Source organism: Salmo trutta, chromosome 12 (genome assembly GCF_901001165.1).
Source record: "Salmo trutta chromosome 12, fSalTru1.1, whole genome shotgun sequence".
Taxonomy (NCBI): Eukaryota; Metazoa; Chordata; class Actinopteri; order Salmoniformes; family Salmonidae; genus Salmo; species Salmo trutta.
Genome location: NC_042968.1, coordinates 49,474,211 through 49,484,677, shown reverse-complemented (window position 1 = coordinate 49,484,677; position 10,467 = coordinate 49,474,211). Strand labels below are relative to the sequence as shown.

The 10,467-nt window shown below is 37.8% G+C and overlaps 1 pseudogene; it reads right to left on the bottom strand.

Moving 5' to 3' along the window:
- Positions 1–5,994: 5,994 nt before the first annotated feature.
- On the bottom strand, positions 5,995–6,103 carry LOC115204791 (uncharacterized; annotated as a pseudogene).
- Between the last annotated feature and the right edge of the window lie 4,364 nt (positions 6,104–10,467).

Below are 10,467 nucleotides of genomic sequence, written 5' to 3'. Positions count from 1 at the left end.
CGAGGTCATTTGAGGTGATGTGGTTTGTTCAGAGTATAGATGTCATTATACGGCAAAAGGTTTCTTCTATAAACGAAAACTGAATGTAAATCTACGCACCAAGGCACAACAAAAATTAGTTTTGAAACAGCACCCTTGCGAAGTGGCTACGGCTTACCTTTTATTGTATAATCTGTGATTATTTCCAATTACACTTTCAAATATAGTATAATATATGCGTATTTATGTGTACATCTATTTATACATTAAGATGCATACACATTGACAGACATGAATACCTTTATAGATATATTATAATATACATTTTATTCACATATTTAGTAAATGTACAATGTTTTATGCTCTCCATGTCTGTCAGTCTTGTTCTATTTCCTTCCCAACTCTGTGTGCAGGTATACAGGACTGGACTAGAGGCAGAGTTTCCCACAAGTGCCATTTCCCCACATCCTCCACTAAACTACAACTCCCATCAGCCACCAGTCACCTCTCCTCTAACTGGCTGGTCTCTGACAGTAGCAGTCATAATCATGTGTCCCTCTGTAGATAACATCCCACAGTGACTCTGTGAGCTAGGTTTAATAAGCATAGAGTCAAACACACCCACACCTCTAGGGCCTCTAAAAGCACCTACTGTCCTGTCTCTGGCTATCCCTGAGAATCCATGGGGTCCACGTTTTCACAGAATATTCAGTCTCCTATACACAGATCGCAACCTTCCCAGACAGTTAGTTTACTGTGGCCCAACACAGTTTAGTCAAGGGCCAATTGGCCTGTTAGCGCATCGCCTTTACAGTGGGCCTTTAAAGTCTGTCCGCTGTTGGTTGGGCCGCTAGTGGCATCGGCTGCCAACAGGATGCCCTCAGCTTGTGTGCTTTATAGTGGTATGCAGACTCTTAGCCACTCGTGGTTCACTTGTTAGTTGGGTGGGAGAATTGATCAAGTGGCCAACTACTTCCATTTAGGAGTGATGTAATGAGGTAACATAGTCAGTCATAGTGTGCATCCCAAATAGCACCCTATTCCCTATTTAGTGCACTAATTTTAACCAAGGCCCGTAGAGCTCTGGGTAAAAGTACAGTGCACTATATAGGGAAGAGGCCGCCATTTGGGATGCAGGCAGTGGATGAGAGGCCAGACAGATGGTAGGTACTGTAGCCTACCTCAGAGTCCTTATAGGAGCTATTTGGTAGAAGGAATTATCTCTCCTCTCCAGCTGTTCAATAGGAGCAAGGCATAACTCACCAAGTGCAATGGAACATTGCATGAAACACAAGAGTTATGATGCATGTAGAGCGAGTCGGCTGAAACAGCACAGAGGAAGCCATAACACTTAGCCTCCTCTGGTACCAGAGATATAGTAACGAGAGCAATCAAGAGCAATCAAGCCCAATGATTAGGGTGATATCAGCCTATCAGTACACGGGTCAGCGGTCAGACATCAATCAACCAATCAAATGTATTTATAAAGCCCTTTTTACATCAGCAGATGTCATAAAGTGCTATACAGAAACCCAGCCTAAAACCCCAAACAGCAAGCAATGCAGATGTAGAAGCACGATGGCTAGGAAAAACTCCCTAGAAAGGCAGGATCCTATGAAGAAGCCTAGAGAGGAACTCTGAGGGGTGGCCAGTCCTCTTCTGGCTGTGCCGGGGGGAGATTATAAGAGTACATGGCAATTTAAGGCCAGATTGTTTTTCAAGATGTTCAAACGTTCATAGATGATCAGCAGGATCAAATAATAAGCAGTAGTTGTAGAGGGTGCAACAGGTCAGCACCTTAGGAGTAAATGTCAGTTGGCTTTTCATTGCCAAGCATTCAGAGGTTGAGACTGTAGGTGCAGTAGAGAGAGAGAGAGAGAGAGAGAGAGAGAGAGAGAGAGAGAGAGAGAGAGAGAGAGAGAGAGAGAGAGAGAGAGAGAGAGAGAGAGAGAGAGAGAGAGTCGAAAACAGCAGGTCCGGGACAAGGTAGCACGTCGAAGATCTCTTGCCACTCAAGTGACTCATTACTAGAGAACCATTGGTCAACACTATATGTAGCGTACTTGAGTCAGTCTCACGGTCTCGTGATGAGGTAGCCCTGCCTGCGACTTCAAAATCAATGTCACTCTCGGCCCTAGAGGGAATTTCCTATTGGGGTAACGGGCTAATGGTTAGGACGTTGGTTTCTCCCGTGGAAGACCAGGTTCAGATCCTACCCTGACATACAGGAGGATATTGCCTTGGCAGTGTCTTATGCTGCATCATCCTGAGCAGTGTTAGGGATGAGACATTGGCTAAAGTACCATTTTGGCTATGTTGTTATTACTACTCTACAGGTCAAGGTGATATTGCTGAGAAGTACACGTATTAGGGAAAGTTATTGGCTAAAGCATGTGCATCCATTCGGCTACGTGAGCGCCCTCTGGGTGGTCGGCTTGCGACATGGCACCCCTCTTCTGATCTTGCATGATCCCCCTGCCACCTTTTTATCTCTCTACCTCTCTCATTCTCTTCTGTTACTCTCTGTAATTGCCTGTCTCAATGTGGCCTCCTTCAACACTATTACGCAAAACTGGAGGGATGAAAAAAGGGAATCAATAGGGGTACTATTATTGCAATGGAATTGTACTTATTTATTATGCTGGTTCTTACCATGAGTGTAGGTGAATGGGGGTGGGATGTCTGGCGGTTTGAAGGTTTGTAATACAGCTTCTATCACTTTGATCGTTCTCCCTGTTTCTCTCTCCTTTGTTTCCGTTGGCCCTGTTACGTTCACACCGCCCGACTCCTTGATGTTTTCGCAGTGGTTTTTGTATCTAAATCAATATTTACTGTTTAGGCTGTTGCTCAACCTCTCTGTGATATGAAAACGGAAGAAAAAAAAGAAAACAAACACCAAGTGTCTTAAAAATAATGTATCGCCATCGTTTTTAATGCCAAGTACTACTTGTAAATGTGTGTGTTTCAAATGTGGCCTCAAATGAAACTGAACTATTATTATTATTATTATTTGAAAAATTGTTTCAATTATTTGAACAAGTGCTGTAGACCACTGCTGTGAAAGTAGTAAATTCTGCGCATTGATATGTAATAAATATTTATGAAATTTGAAACATTTTGTTTGTAGTCTTTCTAATAATGGAATTGTTATTTTTGGCGCTGTGATATAAAAAATAGCTGGAAACCTGATATGTACCACTCTCTGTAAGGATCTACCTGCTTCCACATCATAGCCGTTTCCTGAAGTCAAATTGACACATTTCCCCTTTAGTGGCCTCATGGGTGGAATGTTAATATTTTTCATAATTAAAATAAATTTGTCAAATGGTTTTGTTATATTTCAGTCTTCTGTGATTTATATAAAGTGTAATATTGGGATGAAACTCATCAGCTGACATGGTACAGGTGTCTTATTGTTTTTAAACTCGTAACCATTTGTGAGGTGTATATTTTTGTTTCAAAGTAGATTTGTTTAAGACTACAAAGAAACATTATTTGTGACCCTGATTTAGCCCACTGTTGTAAAATGTTACCTTACACTTTGTCCTCTGCTGTAATCCTTTAAAACTTCTGAATTATTATCAGACAATGTCATACTCATATACCAACCTAGAAAGCTGCCTGGCTCTTTGCTCTTGGCCTGTCCCCAGTTGTGGCCCTGATTTGAATGATTCATAAGCTTCAGCCAAAAGCAATTTAAAAACATGCCTCTTGTTTAACTTTTTAAGGTATAGGGGGCAGTATTTTCATTTTCGGATGAAAAGCGTGCCCCAGAGTAAACTGCCTAACACTCGGGCCCAGAGTCAAATATTTGCATATTATTAGTATATTTGGATAGAAAACACTCTGAGGTTTCTAAAACTGTTTGAATGGTGTCTCTAAGTATAACAGAACTCATATGGCAGGCAAAAACCTGTGAAAAAATACAAGCAGGAAATGAAAATCTTGTGACTGTACTATTTTCGAGTCATTGCCAATAAAACACACAGTGACAAAGGATCCATTTTGCACTTCCTATGGCTTCCACTAGATGTCAACAGTCTTTATAAAGTTGTTTGAAGCGTCTATGATGAACAGAGACCGGATGAGAAGGAAGGGAAGTTGATGTCCCTGGGATGTCGTCACTTCATTATTGCGCGTTCATGCGCGTTCATGTGAGATGAGACCTTGTATTTCAAACGTTTTTCAAGACACAGGAAAGGTCCGGTTAAAATATTACTGATGTTTCACGTTACAAATGGCACTAAAGATTGATGCTAAACAATGTTTGACATGTTTGAACGAACGTAAATAGATATTTTTTTTTACTTTTCATCGTGACTTTTCCCTCCCGTGCCCTACATTTTGAGTAGACTACTGAACGCGCTAACAACACGGTACAACATGGAGTTATTTGGACATAAATTATGGAATTCATTCAAAAAAACAACATTTGTTGTGGACCTGGGCCTCCTGGAAGTGCCTTCTGATGAAGATTATTAAAGGTAAGGGAATATTTCTAATGGTATTTATTTATTTAAGATGATTCCAACATGGCAGCTATCTGTATTGCGTAGTGTATTTTTCTGAGCAGAGTACTCAGATTATTGCAAAGTGTGCTTTCCAAGTAAATTTATTTTGAAATCTGTCAATGCGGTTGCATTCAGGAGATGTTAACAAACCTCTTACATCTATGTTAACAAACCTCTTACATCTATGTTAACAAACCTCTTACACCTCTTACACCTGCTCCAATATCCAATGATAGGCGTGGCGCGAATTACAAATTCCTCAAAAATACAAAAACTTCCATTTTTCAAACATATGACTATTTTACAGCATTTTAAAGACAAGACTCTCCTTTATCTAACCACACTGTCCGATTTCAAAAAGGCTTTACAGCGAAAGCAAAACATTAGATTATGTCAGCAGAGTACCCAGCCAGAAATAATCAGACACCCATTTTTCAAGCTAGCATATAATGTCACAAAAAACAAAACCACAGCTAAATGCAGCACTAACCTTTGATGATCTTCATCAGATGACACACCTAGGACATTATGTTATACAATACATGCATGTTTTGTTCAATCAAGTTCATATTTATATCAAAAACCAGAGTCTTAACGAGAGTCTTGTCTTTAAAATGGCGTAAAATAGTCATATGTTTGAGAAATTGAAGTAATAGCATTTATAAGGTATTTGAATATCGCGCCACGGGATTACACTGGCTGTTGAGTAGGTGGGACGCAAGCATCCCACTGGCCCAGAGAGGTTAATACTTTAACCACGTTTTATAATGAGTATTTTTTGTAAATTCGCTGGCAGTTTTGGGGGAGACATTTTCTCAACGACACGCGCTGATGTAAAATGCTGTTTTTGGATATAAATATGAACTTGATAACATAACATAATGTCCTAGGAGTGTCATCTGATTAAGATTGTCAAAGGTTAGTGCATAATTTTAACTGGTTTTCTGCTTTTGGTGACGCCTGTCCTTGAATTGAAAATGGCTGTGTGTACTTTTTTGGCTATGTACTCTCCTAACATAATCTAACTTTATGCTTTCGCCGTAAAGCCTCTTTGAAATCGGACAATGTGGTTCGATTAAGGAGATGTTTATCTTTCAAATGGTGTAAAATAGTTGATTGTTTGAGAAATTGAAATTATTCGATTTTTGCTGTTTTGAATTTCGCGCCATGCTAGCAATCCCGTCAGTGGGATTCTATCCCCAAGAGGTTCCACCGTGGAAAACACACATCAGTCCAGTTCCACTCACCAGCTTTATTTCCTTTCCACATTTGAACAGGGCAAGGGAGCACAAAGCACACAAAAGCTGCATTCAGTAACAATATTCTTATTTGTCTTATAAATACAAGGCAGATGCTAACTGACAACACAAGGAACTTTGATCCTATTAAAAGGGCAGGAGAGACTAGCCCATAGAAACTGCAATTAGGCAATTCATCATTAAATGCTTACTGCAAGGCAGTGTTGCTGATGAAATAATGCAAGAGCACACCCTCGTGGACAAAATGCTTACTGCACCTGGTATTCCCAGGCGGTCTCCCATCCAAGTACTAACCAGGCCTGACCCTGCTTAGCTTCTGAGATCAGGCATACCCAGGCTGGTATGGCCGTAAGCAAAAAACAATCTCTTGGTACAACATATAAAGTAAAAGTGAGTCTGATAAACAGACATTGCATTTTCACCAATTAGATAAGCAGCTTGAGCTTTGTGTCACTGAAAAAGTAGAAGAAATTACAAACACTGTAGCCATCACTTTTTAGCACAGGTAGTTGGAAAAATTACAAACAAACCTTGCTTACATTTCAAAGCGAGGGCACATATTTCAGCCTTGTGGCAAAAAACGGACAAAGGGTTTTAATTCCACCATGGAAAACACACAGCCATCAGACACCAGTCCAGTTCCATTCACCAGTTTTATTTTCCACCCCCGTACCACAAATATCACATTCTCTTTTAATATCTCTATTTATTTGATGTAAAAATCCTATTATGTTTCAATTTAAAATCATTGTCTTCACATTCTACAGAATTATATTTTACATTGACATTCTTCCATATTGATTTCACATCTATATTTGCAAACACCCTAGACCACACTTTTTCCGAAGCAGAAGCTTTTGTCTCTTTTAAAATACATTTTCTATAAACCATTTTAACTTTTAAACCTGATAAAACATGTTTCTCCCCATTACTTTCATAATATAAAATCGGTAAACCCCTAGCTCTCTCAACCACCTCTGTATTTATTAAAAGCACCCATTCCTCAGGAATACACCCCAAAATTCTCTTATACCTATTTTCTACTGTAGTTTTACTTATTTCATCATCCATTTCACAAACATTGTCATAAATAGCTTGTACAGGAAGAAACCCCGTAATGACCTCATATAAAATGTCCCCAATCTGTCTCATCCCAGCCCTCATAAAATATTTACAAAACAACATCTTATTATTATACTGTATCTTTGGATTTTAAAAAAGTTGTCTGATTTAAAATATTTTCTAAAATGGTACACTTATAATAAATATTTGGTAAAAACTCCCCCCAAGCCTCAAACACTTCTCTATAAAACAAAGGTATATTATCTAACATTTCCTTTTTCATACACATCAGTAAACCATTGTCCCCCATCCTCCCAACCTCCTGCAAATACTCCTTAAAAAATATTTTCCATCCATAATCTAATTCACCATATAAATATTTCCGTACCATTTTGACTCTAATTGCTGTTTTCCTCACATTTAAATCCACCAACTTCAAACCCCCCTCCTCATAACCTGCAATCAAAGTTAAAAGAAATTTTCGCACCTTTCCCATCCCATAAAAAATCAACTAAAATCTTATTAATTTCAGATAAATCCCATTCTGGTACGTCTAAAACATTCATGACATGAATAAAAATTGACATCAGCAAGGAATTTACTACAATTACTTTCCCTTTTAATTTCAAAGCCCTCCCCCTCCACATATTTACAACCTTCCTAACTTTGTTTATAACTCAACTCCATGTCAGATCCCTAGCTTCCTGTTCCTTCACCCCTAAAAACACACCTAACACCTTAAAATAATCATTTACCACCTTAAAAGGAAAAGTCCCCTCATTAATCTTCCCAACATACATTATTACTGACTTCTCCGTATTAACTTTTGCTCCTGAGGCTTGCTCATATACTTTAAAACACTCCATCACCCTTTTAACACTTCCCTCATCTCTAGCTGTTATTGTGGTATCGTCTGCGTATTGATGAATTAAACTAAAACCTCCTTGCGAAGTCTCTACACAATTTATAAAATGATCTTTTTTATTAAGGTATGCCGCTAAGGGTTCTACCGATAAAACAAACAATAACGCTGATAAAGGGCATCCCTGTCTCACTGATCTCTCAAGAATAAAATAATCTGTTAAAACCCCATTACATTTGACCCTACTTTTTGCCTTTCTATATAATAATTTTATCCATCCTATTATTCTATTACCAAACCCATATTTTTCCAGTACCCTAAACATAAAATCATGTTCCACCCTGTCAAAAGCTTTATTAAAATCTATACTTAAAACAATTCCCCCTATCTTATCGCTATTCATTTTATTTATCACATCTCTAAGTGTAGTAATGGTATCAGCTATATCTCTTCCAGGCACACTATAATTTTGTGTAGGTGCTATAATATCATTTAAAACCATCTTCATCCTATTTGCCAGTATCTTAGCTAAAATCTTATTATCTGAGTTTAATAAACTATTTGGCCTATAATTTTCCAGTTTCAATTTGCTCCCCTTATTTTTATATAAAATCGATATCAGCCCTGTCACCATGGAGTCTGAAACAGTATTATTCTCTTCCATATATTGATACACTTCCAATAAAATAGGTGCTAAAAAACTTTCATACATTTTAGAAAACTCTGCAATTAGTCAATCTACTCCAGGACTTTTATTTATTTATAAACCCTTAATTGCATCTTTCACTTCATCCACTGTTATCTTCCTATCACATATTTGCTTATCCTCAACACCAATTTGCACATCCACACTACCTAAAATCTCCTTTACACACCCCTCATCCACCTCCCCTTTCTTAAATAAATCCTTATAAAAATTCTGTACAGTTTCTAATATCTCAACCAAATCATTTACCACTTCACCCTTTACATTTTCAATCTCACTAATATATGATTTCGTCTGTTTAGTTTTCTCTAAACCAAGAAAAAATGACGTACATTTCTCCCCTTCCAAAACATACTTTGCCCTACTTCTAATAATTGCACCCTTACACTTATCTATTTCACATTTGCTCAATTGTGCCTTTAAATCTAAAAACCTTTCAATATTATAATTAGGCTCAATATCACATTTCCTCATTTCTTCATTCAATTTTGCTCTTAAATAATTGTCTTCTCTTGTCATCCTACTCCTCTTCTTCCTTGCATATCTAATACTAAAAACGTTTATTTTTTCCTTAACATTTTCCCACCACTGGCACTTATCATTCCTTTTTTCCTTATCCTCCATTTCATGTTCTATCAAATATTTAATTGTTCCCCATATTCCTCATCGCCTAGATACCCTGCATTCATACACCATATTCCCCCCTTTCCTTTCCTTATCTAAACCCACTGAAAATGTTAACCCAGCATGATCACTAAAAGTTGTAAAAGTATACTTAATATCCTTCATAAAATTCCTTAACCCTTCATTTACTAAAACCAGATCTATCCGTGTCTGTTTCAACTCCCCTAAAACCACCTGCCTTCTAGAAAATTCTCTCTTGTTCGGATTTTCGTCCCTCCATATATCAATTAAACTGTTTTCAAACATCATCTTCCTTAAAACCCCCCTAGATACGTCACTTCTAAAAATAGCTCCCCTGTCATATCTAGTCTATCCATTTTAACATTAAAATGCCCAACTAAAATACAGTTACCCTTGCACCATTTCCCTAATCCAAAAAATAAATTCCTTCTCTCTATCTCATTATTCGGCGCATAAATATTTATAATCCTAAAAACCCTACTCATATATTCAAAATCCAAAATTAAAATCCTCCCATTATTATCATTATATATCTTCTTCACATTTTCTACTACATCCTTCCTTAAACCTCTTACATCTACACGTTCCGCTAGCGGAACGTCTGCTCCAATATCCAATGATGGGCGGGGCGCGAAATTCAAACTCCTCTAAATCCGAAAACTTACACTTTTCAAACATATGACTATGTTACAGCTATTTAAAGACAAGACTCTCCTTTATCTAACCAAACTGTCCGATTTCAAAAAGGCTTTACAGCGAAAGCAAAACATTAGATTATGTCAGCAGAGTACCCAGCCAGGAATAATCACACAGCCATTTTTCAAGCTAGCATATCATGTCACATAAACCCAAACCATATCTAAATGCAGCACTAACCTTTGATGATCTTCATCAGATGACACACCTAGGACATTGTGTTATACAATACATGCATGTCTGTTCAATCAAGTTCATATTTATATCAAAAACCAGCTTTTTACATTAGCATGTGACGTTCAGAACTAGCATTCCCACCGAACACTTCCGGTGATTTTACTAAATTACTCACGATAAACGTTCACAAAAAGCATAACAATTATTTTAAGAATTATAGATACAGAACTCCTCTATGCACTCGATATGTCCGATTTTAAAATAGCTTTTCGGATGAAGCACATTTTGCAATAATGTAAGTACATAGCCCGGCGTTACAGGGCTAGCTATTTAGACACCCACCCAGTGTAGCCTTCACCAAAATCACATTTCCTATAAGAAAAATGTTCTTACCTTGCTTGTTCTTCATCAGAATACACTGCCAGGACTTCTACTTCAATAACAAATGTAGGTTTGGTCCCAAATAATCCATCGTTATATCCAAACAGCGACGTTTTGTTCGTGCGTTCTAGACACTATCCCAACGCTAAATCTCGGCCACGAGCATGACGCAAAATATGACAAAAAATT